Raw genomic sequence first — 18,019 nt, forward strand, 5'->3', positions numbered from 1 at the left:
CTAGGCCCAGCCCTACCACCGAACCTCACCTGTCACCTGACCCCGACCCCAAAGCAAACCTTAAATGCAACCATCGAATTTTTACCGACCGACCATCAAAGTGCAGCCACAAACTTAACCCTAATACCAACACTAAGCCTAACCATAACCCTAACCCTCACACTAAACCTAGACCCAGCCTTCCAACCGACCCTCGCCTGAAACATGACCACAACATGAAAAACAACCCTGAACACAACCCTCAATTTTTTACAGCCCCAGCACCAAGCCGCAGGCTTTAACATAAAGCTAACACCAACAATAAGCCTAACAATACCCCTAATGTTCACCATAAACTTAGACCCAACCATAACACGAATGTTAGCCGGAACCCTAAACCCAAACCCAAAGCCAACCCTAAGTACAACCCTCAGCTTTACACAGAATCGGCAACCGAACACAGCCCAAACTGTAACCCTAACCAAACCCTTTCACTAACCCTAACCCTAACCCTAACCCTAACTCTAGCCCCATCCCTACCACCCAACCTTGCCCGACACTTGTCCCCATACCCAAAGCCAACCCTAAACACAACCCTCAATTTATTTGGCCCCAGAACCAAATCGCAGCCCTAAACATAATGCTAAAACCAATACTAAGCTTAACTCTAATCTTAACCCTCACAGTAAACCCAGACCCTACACTACCAACAATGCTAGACAGAACTGTAAACCCAAACCCAAACCCAACCCTAAGCACAGCCCTCAGTTTTGTATTGGATTGGCAATGAAACACAGCCCGAACCATAACCCTAAACCCAACCCTTTCTCTAACATGAAACCTAACCCTAACCCTAAACCAAGCCCCAGCCTTACCACCCACACTCACCCAACGCTTGTCCCCAAATCCAAAGTCAACCCTAAACACAAGCCTCGAATTTTTACAGACCCAGCATGAAACCACAGCCCTAAACTTAGCTGTAGCACCAACACGAAGCCAAACACTAACCCTAACCCTTACCTTAAACCTAGACCCAACCCTACCATGAAAGCCAGTCCGAACCATAAATCGTAACTCAAAGCCAACCCTAAGCATCACCCCCAGCTTTATACCAACCAGACAACCAAATACAGCCCAAAACGTAACCCTAACCCCAACCCATTTTCTAACCCTCACCATAATCCTAACCCTAACCCTAGACCCAGCCTTTCAACCCACCCTCAACAGACACCTGACCCCAACACGAAAGACAACCCTAAACGCAACCCTCGAATTTTTACTGCCCCTGCACCAAACCGCAGTCCTAAACATAATGCTAACACCAACACTAAGTCTAACCCTAACCCTAACTCTCACCCTAAACCTAGACCCAACCCTACCACGAACACTAGATGGAGCCCTAAACCTAAACCCAAAACCAATCCTAAACACAACCCTCATATTTTTACCAACCCAACACGAAACCACAGCACTAAACTTAACTCTAGAACCAACACTAAGCCTAACCCACACTCTAAAGCTAGATCAAACCCTACCATGAAGGCTAGTCAGAACCATAAACCCTAACCCAAAGCCAACCCTAAGCACAACCTTCAGCTTTATACCGACCTGGCAACCAAACGCAGGCTGAAACATAACCCTTACCCCAACCCTTTCTGTAACCCAAACCCTTATCCTATCCCTATCCCTAGCCCCAGCTCTACCACCAACCCTCGTCCAATACCTGACCGCAACACGAAAGCCATCCAGAAGCACAACCCTCCAATGTTGACCAACCCACCAACAAATCGCCACCCTAATCTTAACCCTAACACCAACACTAAGCCTAATACTAACCATAATCCTTGCCTTAAACCTAGACCCAACCCTGCCATGGATATTAGCCCAAACACTAAAATCAAAGCCAAACCAACTCTAAGCAGAACCCTCAACTTTATACTGACCCGGTAACAAAATGCAGCCCAAAACGTAAGCCTAACCCCAAACCTTTCTCTAACTTAACAATAACACTAACCCTAACCCTAGCCCCAGCCTTACAACACATCCACCTCCGATACCTGAATCCAACACGACACCAACCCTAAACACAATTCTCGACTTTTTACCGCCCCAGCACCAAACCACAACCCTAAAAATAATACTAATACTAACACTAAGCCTAACCTTAACCCTTACACTCACCCTAAACCTAGACCCAACCTTACAACAAATGCTAGCCAGAGCAATAAACAGAAACCCATAGCCAACCCTTAGCACAACCCTCAGCTTTACACCAACTGTAACCAAATGCAGCCTGGACTGTAACCCTAACCCCAATCCTTCTCTAACCCTAACCCTAACCCTAACCCTAACCCTAGCCCTACCACCCACCGTCGTCCAACAATTGTCTCCTAACCCAAAGCCAACCCGAAACACAACCCTCAAATTTTTACTTTCCTAGCACTAACCCCCAGCCCTAAACTTAACCCTAACACCAACACGAAGCCTAACCCTATCCCTAACATTCACCCTAAATGTATACCGAACTCCACCACAAATGCTATCCTGAACCCTAACTCCAAACACAAAGCCAACCCTAAGCACAACCCTCGGATTTATACAGAATCAGCAACCAAATGCAGCCTGAACCGTAACTCTAACCCCAACCCTATTTCTAACCCTAACCCTAATCCTAACCCTAAGCCTAGCCCCAGCCCTACCACCCACACTCGCCCGTCTCCTGACTCAAACCCAAAGACAACATTAAACGCAACAGTCGAATTTTTACCAACCCAGAACCAAACCCAGCCCTAAACTTAATGCTAACACCAACACTAGGCCTAACCCAAACCCTAACCCTCACCCTAAACCTAGACTCAACCATACCAAGAAAGCTAGTCAAAACCCTAATCCCAAACCCAAAGCCAACCCTAAGCACAACCCATAGCTTTATACTGGATTGGCAACCAAATGCAGCTTGAAACGTAACCCTAACTCCAATCATTTCTCTAAGCCTAACCCTAAGCCTCACCCTAAGCTTAGTCCCAGCCCTACCTCCCAACCTCACCCAACACCTGACATTAACCACAACGCTAACTGGTAATACAACCCTCAACTTTTTACCAACCCAACACCAAACCACAGCCCTAAACATAAGGCTAACACCAACACTAAGCCTAACTCTAACCCCAACCCTCACACTAAACCTAAACTGAACCATACCAAGAAAGCTAGTCAAAACCATAAACCCAAACCCAAAGCCAACCCCAAGCACAACCATCAGGTTTATGCTGACCCTGCAACCTAACACAGTCCAAAATGTAACCATATCCCCAACCCTTTCTCAAACCTTAAACCTTACCCTAACCCTAACCCTAACCCTAGACACAGCCCTACCACCAAGCCTTGCCTGACACCAGACCCCAACACGAAAGCCAACCCTAAACACAATCCTTGACTTTTTACTGCCCCAGCACCAAAAGCAGCCATAAACATAATGCTAACACCAACACTAAGCCTAACCCTAACCCTCACCCTAAAACTAGACCAAACCCTACCACGAAAGCTAGCTTGAACCCTAACCCTAAATCCAAAGCCAACCCTAAGCACAACCCTCAGCTTTATATTGAATCAGCATCCAAATGCAGCCTGAACTGTTATCCTAACCACAACCCTTTCTCTAACACTAACCCTAACCCTAATCCTAACCCTAGCCCAAAGCCTCCCACCACCCTTGCCCGACACTTGTCCCCTAACCCAAAGCCAAATCTAAACACAAGCCTCAAATTTTTACCAACTCAGTACAAAACCACAGCCCTAAACTGAATTCTAGCACCAACACTAAGCCTAACCCTAGCCCTAACCCACACCCTAACCTAGACCCAAACCTAGCACGAAAGCTAGTCAGAACCCTAAACTCAAACCCAAAGCCAAACCTAAGCACAACCCTCAGCTTTATACTGACCCAGCAACTGAACGCAGCCAGAAAGGTAACCTTAACCTGAACCCTTTCTCTATCTATAGCCCAAACCCTACCTTAACCCTAGCCCCAGCGCTACCACCCACACTCACCCGCCACCTGACCCAACCCCAAAGCCAACCAGAAACACCACCTTCGACTTTTTACTGACCCACCACTTAACCGCAGCCCTAAACTTAACCCTAACACCAAAACTAAGCCTAACCATAACTCTCAGCCTAACCCTACACCTAGACACAACCCTATCACAAATGTGGCATATTTCTCAGGGATTGGAGCCTAGCCATACTTAAAAAATCTTTTTAATCATTTCCGTATTCTCTCCCTGTCTCTCATGTCTGTAGCCTAACTCACTGTTCTCCCTTCCCCCTCTCGTCGTAAACCGCCCATCTCAATAGCTTATCTCAAAACCACAGGCCTTCCTGTTATTCTGTCCTTGCCTCTAGCCCTCTTCTGCCGCCCTTGCCTAGCAACTACCTTTTAGCTTGCGTGATTGGCTCCCCAAACCCCCTACCCTCTCCCCTACTCCTCCCCCTGTGCAACTGTATGTAACCTGAGCTCCCTGGAGCCTCGGGGTCTTTTGTGCACTTGAGCCCCCTCAGTACTTATAGCTTATACCATGTAACAATAAAGAAGCTTTGTGCTGATTAATTGGCCTTTGGCTCAAGTCCTTCAGTCCCCTAGCTGAGACGGCTAGGTTCCGCTTACCTCAGGTTTACACCCAGCGAGCTCGCCCCCTAACTCACCCAGTGGTCTGGCCGCGAGGCAGCCCGGCTGAAGCTATCCCGGCACACAAACACTAGTCCGAACCCTAAATCCAAACCCAAAGCAAACCCTAAGCACAACCCACAGCTTTTTACCGATCTGGCAGCCAAATCATCCCCAAACGTATCCTTAACCCAATCCTTTCTCTAACACTAACCCTAACCCTAACCCTAACCCAAGCCACAGCCCAACCACACGCCTTTGCCCAACACCTGACCCCAACACCAAAGCCATGCCTAAACACAACCATCATCTTCTTACCGACCCAGCACCAAACTGAAGCCCTAAACTTAACCCTCACACCAACACTAAGGCTAACCGTAACCGTAACTGTAACCCTAAACCTAGACTGAACCCTACCACGGATGTTAGCCCAAACCCTAAAACCAAACCCAAAGCCCAATCTTCAGATTTATACTGACCCAGCAACCAAACACAGCCCAAAACATAACCCTAACCCCAACCCTTTCTCGATCCATACACCTAACCCTATCCCTAGCCCCAGCCATACCACCCACCCATGACCGACACCTCACCCAAACCCCAAAGCCAACCCTAAACACTACCCTCGATATTTTACCAAACCAGCACAAAATTGCAGCCCTAAATTTAACCCTAACACCAACACTAAGATTAACCCTAACCCTAACCCTCACCTTAAACCCGGATCCAACTCTACCACGAACACTAGCCCGAACCCTAAACCCAAACCCATAGCCAACCCTAAGCACAACCCTCAGCTTTGTACTGACCCACAACCAAATGGAGCCCAAAACATAACCCTAACCTCAACCATTTCTCTAAACCTAAACCTAGGTTGTGGTTTAGATCCAGCCCTACCACCCACACATGCACAACTGACCCCAACACCAAAGCCAACCTTATATACAACCCTCAAATTTTTACTGACACAGTACCAAACAGCATCCCTAAACTTAATCCTAACACCAACACGAAGCCAGACCCACCCTAAACCTCACCCTAAACCTAGACCCACCCATGCCACAAAAGCTAGTCAGAACCCTAAACCCAAACCCAAAGCCAACCTTAAGCACAATCTGCAGCTTTATAACGACCAGGCAATCAAACACAGCCCGAAAGATAACCCTAACCCCAACCCTTTTTTTAACCCTAACCCTACCTGTAACCCTGACCCTAGCCACAGCCCTACCACCCACCATCACCCAAAAAATGACAGCAACCCCAAAGCCAACCCTAAACACAACCCTCATCTTTTTGCTGACCAAGCACCATCTGCAGCCCTAAATTTAATGCTAACATTGACACTAAGCCTAATCCTAACCCTAAACCTAGACCCAACCCTACCAGGAATGCAAGCATGAACCATAAACCCAAACCCAAAGCCAACCCTAAGCACAACCCTCAGCTTTATACCGACCCAGCAACCAAACGCAGCCTGAAACATAACCCTATCACCAACCCTTTCTCTAACCCTAAACCTGACTCTAACCCAAGCCCTGGTCCGTGCCCTACAACCCAACCTTGCCCAACACATAACCCCAACATCAAAGCCAACCCTAAACAGAACTCTCGACTTTTTACCAACCCAGCACCAAATCATAGCCCTAAATTTAACTCTAACACCAACACAGAGCCTAACCCTAACCCTAACCCTCACACTAAACGTAGACCCAACTCTACCACGAATGCTAGCATGATCCATAAACCCAAACCCAAAGCCAACCCTAAGCACAACCATCAGCTTTATACCGACCCAGCAACCAAACGCAGCCCGTAATGTAAACCTATTCCCAACCCTTTCTCTAAAACTAACCCTAACTCTAACCTTAACCATAGCCCCAGCCCTACCACCCAGCCTCGCCCAACACCTGACCCCAAACTCAAAGCCAACCCTAAAAACAACCCTAGAATTTTACGAACCCAGAGCCAAAACACAGCCTTAAATTTAACCCTAACATGAACACTAAGCCTAAACCTAACCCGAACCCTCATCCTAAACACAGACCCTACCCTACCATGAATGCTAGCCCAAACCCTAAACCTAAACCCAATGCCAACCCTAAGGAAAACCCTCACCTTTATACTGACCCGGTAACCAAATGCAGTCCAAAACATAAACCTATCCCCAACACTTTCTCTAACCCTAATCCTAACTCTGACGCTAACCCTAGCCCCAGACCTACCACATAACCTGGCCTGACACCTGACCCCAACCCTGAAGTCAACCCTAAACACAACCCTCAACTTTTTACCAACCCAGCACCAAACTGCAGCCCTAAACTTAACCCTAACATGAACACTAAGCCTAACCCTAACCCTAACCCTAACCACAGCTCTACCACAGACCATCCACTGACAACTGGCCACAACACCAAAGCCAAGCCTAAACACAACCATAAAATTTTACTGACCCAGAACCAAACTGCAGCCCTAAATTTAACCTTAACACCAACACTATTCCTTACCCTAACCCCAACCCTCATCCTAAACCAAGAACCAACCCTACCATGAACATTAGCCTGAACACTACACCCACACCCAAAGCCAACTTTAAGCACAACCCTCAGTTTTATACCGACCTGGCAACCAAACGCAGCCTGAAATGTAACCCTAACCCCAACCCTTTCTCTAACTCTACCCTTAGGCCTAATACCCAGCCTCGTCCAACACATGACCCCAACCCCAAAGCCAACACTAAACACAACACTCGACTTTTTATTACTGCAGCACCAAACCGCAGCCCTAAACATAAGCCTAACACCAGCACTGAGCCTAACCCTAACCCTAACCCTCCCCCTAAACCTAGACAAAACCCTACCATGAACGCTAGCCCAAACCTAACACAAACCCAATGCCAACCCTAAGCACAACCCTCAGCTTTATACCGACCTGCAACAAAACACAGCCCAAAACATAACCCTAATCCCAAACCTTTTTCTAACCCTAAAACTAACCCTAACGCTAACCTTAAACCTTGCCCCAGCCCTACCACCCACCCTCGACCGAAACCTGACCCCAACCACAAAGCCAACCCTAAACACAACCCTTGACGTTTTACTGAGCTAGTACCACGACATAGCCCTAAACTTAACTCTAACAACAACACTAACCCTAACGCTAACCCTAACCCTCACCCTAAACCTAGACCCAACCCTACCACCTATGCTAGCACGAACCAAAACCCAAACCCAACGCAAACCCTGAGCACAACCCTCAGCTTTATACTGACCCAGCAACCAAATGCAGCCTGAAACTTAACCCTAAATCCAACACTTTCCCTAACACTAACCCTAACCCAAACCCTAACCCTAGCCACAGCCCTACCACCCACCCTCGCCCAACACCTGACCCCAGCACCAAAGACAACCCTAAGCACAACCCCCAAATTTTTAATGACCAAAAATTGCAGCCCTAAACTTAACCCTACAACAACACTAACCCTAACCCTAACCTTAACCCTCAACTTAAACCTAGACCCAACCCTACCATGAACACTAGCCTGAATCCTAAACACAAACCCCAAGCCAACTCAAAGCACAAACCTCATCTTTATAGCGAACAGGTAACCAAACGCAGCCGGAAATGTAACCCTAAACCCAACCATTTCCCTGACCCTTACCCTAACCGTAAACCTAACGCTTGCCCAAGCCCTACCACCCACCCTCGCCCAACACTATACCCATACTCCAAAGCCAACCCTAAACACAAACCTTGAACTCTTACCTACCCAGAATGAAACCACAGCCCTAAACTTAACCCTAACACCAATACAAAGCCTAACCTTAACCCTAAACTTCACTCTACACCTAAACCCAACCCTACCACGAATGCTTTCCCAAAATCTAAATCCAAACCTAAAGCAAACTCTAAGCACAACCCACGGGTTTATACTGATCTGGTAACCAAACAGAGCCCAAAATTTAGCCTTAAACCCAACCCTTTCTCTAAATCTATCCCAAACCCTAACCCTAACCCTAGACCCAACCCAACCACCAACCTTCGCCTGATACCTGACCCCTACCCCAAAGCTAACCAGAAACACAACCTTCGATTTTTTACCAACCCACCACCAAACCACAGCTCTAAACTTAACCCTAACCCTAATACCAACACTAAGCTTAACCCTAACCCTAAACTTAACTCTACTCCTAGACCCACCCTACCATGAAAGATAGCCCAATCCCTAAACCCAAACCCAAAGCCAACCCTAAGCACAATCCTCAGCTTTTTACCGACCTTGCAACCAAATGCAACCCAAAACATAATCCTAACCCCAACGCTTTCATAACCCTAACCATAACCATAACCATAACCCTAGACCCAACCTTACAAAAAGCCCTCGCCCAACACCTGACCAGAACACGAAAGCCAACCCTAAACACAACCCTTAACTTTTAACTGCCCCAACACCATACCCCAGCCCTACACATAATGCAAACACCAACCCTAAGCCTAACACTAACCCTAAGCCTCACCCTATACCTAGACCCAATCCTACCACAAAAGCTAGTCAGAACCCTTAATCCAAACCCAAAGCCAAACCTAATCACAACCCTCAGCTTTTTGCCAACCCAGCAACCAAATGGAGCCCGAAACATAACCCTAACCCCAATCCTCTCTCTAACCGTAACCCTAACCCTAACCTTAAACTTAGCTGCAACCCTACCACCCACCCTCACCTGACACCTGATCCCCACTGGAAAGCCAATTGGAAACAACCCTCAACTTTTTACCAACTCAGAACCAAACCGAAGCCCTAAGCTAAACCCTAACAACAACATTAAGCCTAACCCTAATCCTAACCCTCAACCTAAACCTATACCCAAACCTACGAACGTTAGACAAAACCCTAAACCCAAACCCAAAGACAAAACTAAGCACAACCTCAGCTTTATGCTGACTTGGCATCTGAATGCTGCCTGAACCATAACCCTAAACCCAACCATTTCTCTAACCCTAATCCGAACCATAACCCTAACCCTAGCCCCAGCCCTATCACCAACCCTTGGTAGAAACTTGTCCACAAACCCAAAGCCAACCATAAACACAACCCTCAAATTTTTATCGACCCAACATGAAACCACAGCCCTAAACTTAACTCTAGCACCAACACTAAGCCTAACCGTAACCTTAATGCTCATCCTAAAACTGGACCCAACCCTACCACGAACGCTAGCCAGAAACCGAAACCCAAACCCAAAGCCAACCCTATACACAACCAACAGCTTTATACCAAATCGGTAACCAAACACAACCAGAACAGTAACCCTAACCCCAAACATTTCTCTAACCCTAACCCTAACCCTCACCCTAACCCCAGACTCAGCCTTACAACCCACACTCATCTAACACCTGACCCCAACATGAAAGAGAACCCTAAACATATCCCTCGACTTTTTACCACCCCAGCACCAAACGCAACCCTAAACATAACACTAACATAAACACAAAGCTTAACCCTAACCCTAAATCTCACCCTAAACATAGACCTAACACTATCACAAATGCAAGCCAGAACCATAAACCCATACCCAAAGTCAACCCTAAGCACAATCCTCTGCTTTTTACTGAATCGGGAACTAAATACAGCCTAAACCATAACCCTAACCCCAACCCTTTCTCTAAACCTAACCCTAACACTAACCCTAACCCTAACCCTAGCTCCCGGCCTACCACCAACACTCACCCGACACCTGTCCCCAAATGCAAAAACAACTCTCGAATTTTTACCTACCCACCACCAAACCGCAGCCCTAAACTTAACCCTAACGCCAACACTACACCTAACCCTAACCCTAACCCTCACCCTACACCTAGATCAACCCTACCACGAATGTTAACCCAAACCCTAAATGCAAACCCAAAGCCATCTCTAAGAACAACACTCACTTTACACCGACTAGGCAACCAAACACAGGCCCAAACATAATGCTAACCACAACCCCTTCTCTAACCCTAACCCTAACCCTAACCCTAGACCCAGCCTAACAACCCTCACTTGCCTGACAACTGACCCCAACATGAAAGCCAACCCTAAACACAATCCTCGACTTTTTACCATCCCAGCACTAAACCACAGCCCTTAACATAACACTAACATGAACACTAAGCCTAACCATAACCCTAACCCTTACCCTAAAGCTAGACCCAACCCTACCACGAACGCTAGTCAGAACACTAACCCAAACCAAAAGTAAAACCTAAGCACAACCCTCAGCTTTATGCCTACCCAGCAACCCTATGGAGTCTGAAACACTACCCTAAACCCAACCCTTTTTCTAATCATAACCCTAATCCTAGCCCCAACACTGCCACCCACACTCACCCGAAAACTGACCCCAACCACAGAGCCAACCGGAAACACAACCTTCGTCTTTTTACTGACCCAGCACCAAACCGCCACCCTAAACTAAAACCTAACACGAACACTAAGCCTAACCCTAACCCTAACCATCACCCTAAATCTAGACCCAACACTACCACGAACACTAGCCTGAACCCTAAACCCAAGTCCAAAGCCAACCCTGAGCACAACCCTCAGCTTTATACTGAATCGGCAACTAAACGCTGCCCGAACTGTAACCCTAACCCCAACTCTTTCTCTAATGCTAACCTTAACCATATCCCTTACCCTAGCCCCAGCCCTACCACCTCGCCCAACACCTGACCCCAACCCCAAAGCCAAGGGTAAACACAACCTCCGACTTTTTACCAAGCCACCACCAAACCACAGCTCTAAACTTACCCTAACACCAACAGTAAGCCTAACCTTAACCCTAACCATCACCCTAAACCTAGACCCAAACCTACGATGAAAGCTAGTCAGAACCCTAAACCCAAACCCAAAACCAACCCTAAGAACAACCCTCTGATTTATAATGACCCAGCAACCAAATGCAGCCAGAACCATAACCCTAACACCAACCTTTTCTCGAACCCTAACCCTAGGCCCAGCCCTACCACCCACCCTCACTCGACACTTGTCCCCAAACCCAAAGACAACCCTAAATACAACTCTCAAATTTTCACGGACCCAGCATGAAACTGCAGCCCTAAATAGAACTTTAACACCAACACTAAGCCTATCCCTAACCCTAACCCTCACCCTAAACCTAGACCTAACCATGCCACGAATGCTAGCCTGAACCCTAAACCCAAACCCAAAGCCAACCCTTAGCACAACCCTGAGCTTTATACCAACCTGGCAACCAAACACATACGGAAATTTAACCCTAACCACAACCCTTTCTCTAACCCTAACCCTAAACCTAACCCTAACCCTTGACCCAGCCTTAAAACCCACCCTCGCCCGACACTTGACCCAAACACGAAAGCCAACCCTAAACACAACCTTCAACTTTTTACCATCCCAGCACTAAACTACAGCCCATAACATAACACTAACACCAACACTAAGCCTAACCTTAACCCTAACCCTTAACCTAAAGCTAGACCCAACCCTACCATGAACGCTAGTCAGAACCCTAAACCCAAACCAAAAGTAAAACCTAAGCACAACCCTCAGCTTTATGCCTACCAGGCAACACTATGGAGTCTAAAACACTATCCTAATCCCAACCCTTTTTCTAATCATAACCCTAACCCCAACCCTAACCCTAGTCCCAATACTACCACCCACACCACCACCAATGTAAGCCAGAACCCTAAACCCAAACCAAAGCCAACCCTAAGCACAACCTCAGCTTTATACCAAATCAGCAACCAATCACAACACTATACCGTAACCCTAAGCCCAAACCTTTCTCTACCCTAACCCTAATCCTAACCCTAACCCTAGTCCCAGCCCTAACACCCACCCTCATCAATGCTTGTCCCCGAACTCAAAGCCAACCCCAAACACAACCCTCGAATTTTTACCGACCCAGCACAAAATCACAGCCCTAAACTTAACTCTAGCACCAACACCAAGCCTAAGCCCACACCCTAACACTCAACCTAAACCTAGACCAAACCTTACCACAAAAACTAGTCAGAACCCTTAATCCAAACCCAAAGCCAACCCTAAACACAACCCTCATCTTTATGCTGACCTGTCAACCAAACGCAGCACAAAACGGAACCTTAACCCCAACCCTTTCTCTTACCCTAATCCTAACCCTAACCCTAGCCCCAGCCCAACTACCCACCCTCACCCTACACTTGACGCCAACCCCAAAGCCAACTGAAAACACAACCCTCGAATTTTTACAGACCCACCACCAAAGAGCAGCCCTAAACTTAATCCTAACACCAAGACTAAGCCTAACCCTAACCCTAACACTCACACTACACCTAGATCAACCTTACCACGAATGCTAGACAAACCCTAAATGCAAACACAAAGCCAACCCTAAGCACAATGCTCAGGTATATACTGACCTAAAAACCAAATGCAGCCCCAAACGTAACCCTAACCCCAACCCCTTCTCTAACCCTAACCCTAAACCTAACCATAACCCTAGTCCCAGCCTTTAACCCACCCTTACCTGACACCTGACCTCAACACGAAAGCCAACCCTAAACAAAACCCTCGACTTTTTACCATCCAGCACTAAACCACAACCCTTAACATAACACCAACACCAACACTAAGTCTAACCTTAACCCTAACCCTTAGCCTAAAACTAGATCCAACCCTAACCCAAACGCTAGTCAGAACCCTAAACCCAAACCCAAGCCAACCCTAAGTACTACCATCAGCTTCATACCGAATCAGCAACCAAACGCAGGCTGAATCATAACCCTAACACCAACCCATTCTCTAACCCTAAACCTAACCCTGACCCTAACCTTAGGCTCAGCCCTACCACCAACCCTCACTCGACACTTGTCCCCAACCCAAATTCAACCCTAAACACAACCCTCGAATATTTACCAACCCAGCACAAAACCACAGCCTGAAACTTAGCTCTACCACCAACAGTAAGCCTAACCCAAACCCTAAATCTCACTCTAAACCTAGACCCAACCATACCATGAAAGCTAGTCAGAACCCCAAACCCAAACCAAAAGTAGAACTTAAGTACAACCCCCAGATTTATGCTGACCCGATAACCATATGGAGCACGAAACACTACCCTAACCCCAACCCTTTTTCTAATTGCAACCCTAACCCTAACACTAACCCTAGCCCCAATCCTACCACCCACCCTCACCCAACACCAAACGCCAACAACAAAGCCAACCGGAAACACAGCCATCGTCTTTTTACCGACCCAGCACTGAAGCGCAGCCCTAAACTACAACCTAACACCAACACTAAGCTTAACCCTAACCCTAACCCTCACCATAAATCTAGAACCAACCCTACCATGAATGCTAGCCCGACCCCTAAACCCAAACCCAAAGCCAACCCTAAGCACAACCCTCAACTTCATACCAACCCAGAAACCAAATGCAGCCTGAAACGAAACAATAACCCCAATCATTTCTCTAAACCTAAGCCTAACCCTAGCCCCAGCCTTACCACCAACCCTGCAAACAAACACAGCCTGAAATGAAACAATAACCCCAACCCTTTCTCTAACCAAACCTTAACCCTAACCCTAACCCTAGCCCCAGCCCTACCAACCACCCTCGCCCAACACATGACCCCAACCCCAAAGCCAAAGGAAACACAATCCTCGACTTTTTACTGACCCACCACCAAATCACAGCCCTAAACTTAACCCTAACACTAACACTAAGCCTAACCCTAACCCTCACCCTAAACCTAGACCCAATCCTGCCAAGAACGATAGCCCAACTCCTAAACTCAAACCCAAAGCCAACCAAAAGCACAACCCTCAACTTCATACCAACCCATCAAACAAACACAACCCGAAACATAACCCTAAACCCAACCTTTTCTCTAATACTAACCCTAACCCTAACCCTTACCATAGCCCCTGCCCTACCTCCCAACCTCACCCAACATTTGTCCCCAAACCCAAAGCCAACCCTAAACACAACCCTTGAATTTTAACTGATCCAAAATGAAAATGCAGCTCTAAACTTAACTCTAGCACCAACACTAAGGCTAACCCTAACCCTAATCTTAACACTAAACCTAGACCCAAACCTACCATGAAAGCTAGTCAGTACCCTAAACCCATACCCAAAGCCAAGCCTAAGCACAACCCTCAGCTTTATACTGACCTGGCAACCAAACACAGCCCGAAATGTAACCCTAACCTAAACCCTTTCTCTAACCCTAACCATAACCCTAACCCTAACCCTAGTCCCAGCCTTACCACCCATGCTCGCCCGAAACCTGACCCCAACCCCAAAGCCAACCGGTATCAAAACCCTCGACTTTTTACCAACCCACCACCAAACCGCAGCCCTAAACGTAACCCTAACACCAACACTAAGCCTAACCCTAACACTAACCCTCACCCTAAACCTAGACCCAACCATAGCACGAATGCTAGCCCGAACCCCAAACCCAACCCCAAACCCAACCCTTAGCACAACCCTCAGGTTTATACTGACACGGCAACCAAATGCAGCCAGAAACATAACCCTAAACCCAACCCTTTCTCTAACCCTAACCCTAACCTTACCCTTACCTTGGTCCCAGCCTGTTCTAGTTTGCTAGCAGCCAGAATGCCACACACCGGAGCCAGATTGGCTTTAATACAAGGGGATTTATTTTGTTAGTTCTTCAGAAAACAGCTAGCTAGCTTTCCACTGAGGTTCTTTCTTACGTGGAAGGCACAGGACGGTCTCTGATGGTCTTCTCTCCAGGCCCCTGGGTTTCAACAACTTTCCCCGGGGTGACTTCTTTCTATATCTCCAAAGTCCTGGGCTGAGCTGTGAGTGCTGAGATGAGGAATGCCGAGCTGCTTAGGCTGTGCTACATTGCACTCTCTCATTTAAGCACCAGCCAATTAAGTCAAACATCACTCATTGAAGCAGAAACGCCTCCTAGCCGACTGCAGATATAATTAGCAACAGATGAGTTTCATGTACCATTGGCCTATGTCCGCAAGAACAAAACAAGTTATGCCCACCTGGCCAAGTTGACAACTGACTCTAACTTACACACAGCCTTACAAACCACCCTCGCCTGACACCAGACCACAAAACGAAAAAGCAAATCCTAAACACAACCCTCGACCTTTTACAACCCCAGTACCAAACTGAAGCCCTAAACATAACGCTAACACCAACACTAAGCCTAACCCTAAACCTAAACCTCATTCTAAACCTAGACCCAACCCTACCACGATGCTAGCCAGAAACCTAAACACAAAACCCAAAGCCAACCCTAAGCACAACCCTTAGATTTATACCAAATCAGCAACCAAACACAGTCTGAACTGTAACGCAAACCCCAACCTTTTCTCTAACCCTAACACTAACTCTAACACTAATGCTAGACCCAGTCCTACCACCCAATGTCGCACGACACTTGTCTCCAAACCCAAAGCCTATCCTAAACACAACCCTCGACTTTTTACCTACCCACCACCAAACCACAGACCTAAACTTAACCCTAACACCAACATTAAGCCTAACCCTAACCTTAACCTTAACCCTAATCCTAGACCAAGCCTTACAACCCACCCTCGCCTGACACCTGACCCCAACATGAAAGCCAACTCTAAAAACAAATCTTGACTTTTTACCTCACCAGCACCAAACCACAGCCCTAAACTTAACCCTAACACCAACACTAAGCCTAAACCTAACCTTAACCCTCACCTTAAACCTAGAACCAACCCTACCACAACAGCTAGCTGGAGCCCTAAACCCAAACCCAAAGCCAAACCTAAGCACAACCCTCAGCTTTATATTCACCCGGCAACCAATGCAGCCCAAAATGTAACCATAATACAACCCTTTCTCCAACCCTAGCCCTAAACTTAACCATATTCCTAGACCCAAACTTACAAACCACCTTCGCCCAACACCTGACCCCAACACGAAAGCCAACCCTAAACACAACCCTGTACTTTTTAATGCCCCACAACCAAACCACAGACCTAAAGATAACGTTAATACCAACACTAAGTATGACCCTAACCCTAACCATCAAACTAAACCTAGACCCAACCCTACCACAAATGCAAGCCAGAACACTAAACCCAAACCCAAAGCCAACCCTAAGCACAGCCCTCAGCTTTATACTGAATCAGCAACCAAACACAGCCTGAACTGTAACCCTAAACCCAAACCTTTCTCTAACCCTAAATCTAACCTGAACCCAAGCCCTAGGCCAAGCCCTACCACCCAAACTTGCCCGACACTTGTCCCCAAACCCAAAGCCAACCCTAAACACAATCCTCATATTTTTACTGACCAAGCACCCAACTGCAGCCCTAAACTTAACTCTAGCATCAACACTAGGCCTAACCCTAATCCTAACCCTCAACCTAAACCTAGAACCAACCCTACCACAAACGCTAGCCAGAACCCTAAATCCAAACCCAAAGCCAACCCTACACAACCCTCAGCTTTATACTGACCCAGCAGCCAAGCAACACCCATAACATAACCCTAACCACAACCCTTTCTTTCACCCTAACCCTAACACGAACCCTTACCCTAGTCCCAGCCCTACCACACACCCTTGCCAGACACTGAACCCAAAACCAAAGCCAACCGGAAACACAACCCTCGACATTTGACCTATCCACCACCAAACAGCAGCCCTAAATTTAACCCTAACACCAACACTAAGACTAACCCTAACACAAACCCTCACCCTAAACCTATACACAAACGTACTATGACCGCTAGCCCAAACCACAAACCCAAACCCAAAGCCAAACCTAAGCAAAACCCTCAGGTTTCTACTGACCACGAAACCAAATGCAGCCCAAAACGTAACCCTAACCCCTACACTTTCTCTAACCCTAATTGTAACCCTAACCCTAACACTAGCCCCCACCCTACCACCCAACCTCACCTGACACTTGTCCCCAAACCCAAAGCCAAACCTAAAGACAACCCTCAACTTTTTACCACCCCAAAACAAAACCACAGCCTTAAACTTATCTCTAGCATCAACACTAACCCTAACCCTAACCCTAACCCCCCCCCCAAACCTAGACCCAACCCTACCACAAAAGCTAGTCAGAACCCTAAACCCAAACCCAAAGCCAACCTTAAGCACAAGCCTCAGCTCCGTACCATTCCAGGAAACAAACGTAGCCCGGAATGTGACCCTAACACCAACCCTTCGCTAACACTAACCCTAACCCTAACCCTAAGCCTAGACCCAGCCCTACAACCCAACCTCACCTGACACCTGATCCCAACTTCAAATCCAACCAGAAACACAAACCTCCAATTTTTATCGACCCACCACCAAACCGCAGCCTTAAACTTAACCCTAACACCAACACT

This window comes from Tamandua tetradactyla, chromosome 1 (genome assembly GCF_023851605.1).
Source record: "Tamandua tetradactyla isolate mTamTet1 chromosome 1, mTamTet1.pri, whole genome shotgun sequence".
Classification (NCBI taxonomy): domain Eukaryota; kingdom Metazoa; phylum Chordata; class Mammalia; order Pilosa; family Myrmecophagidae; genus Tamandua; species Tamandua tetradactyla.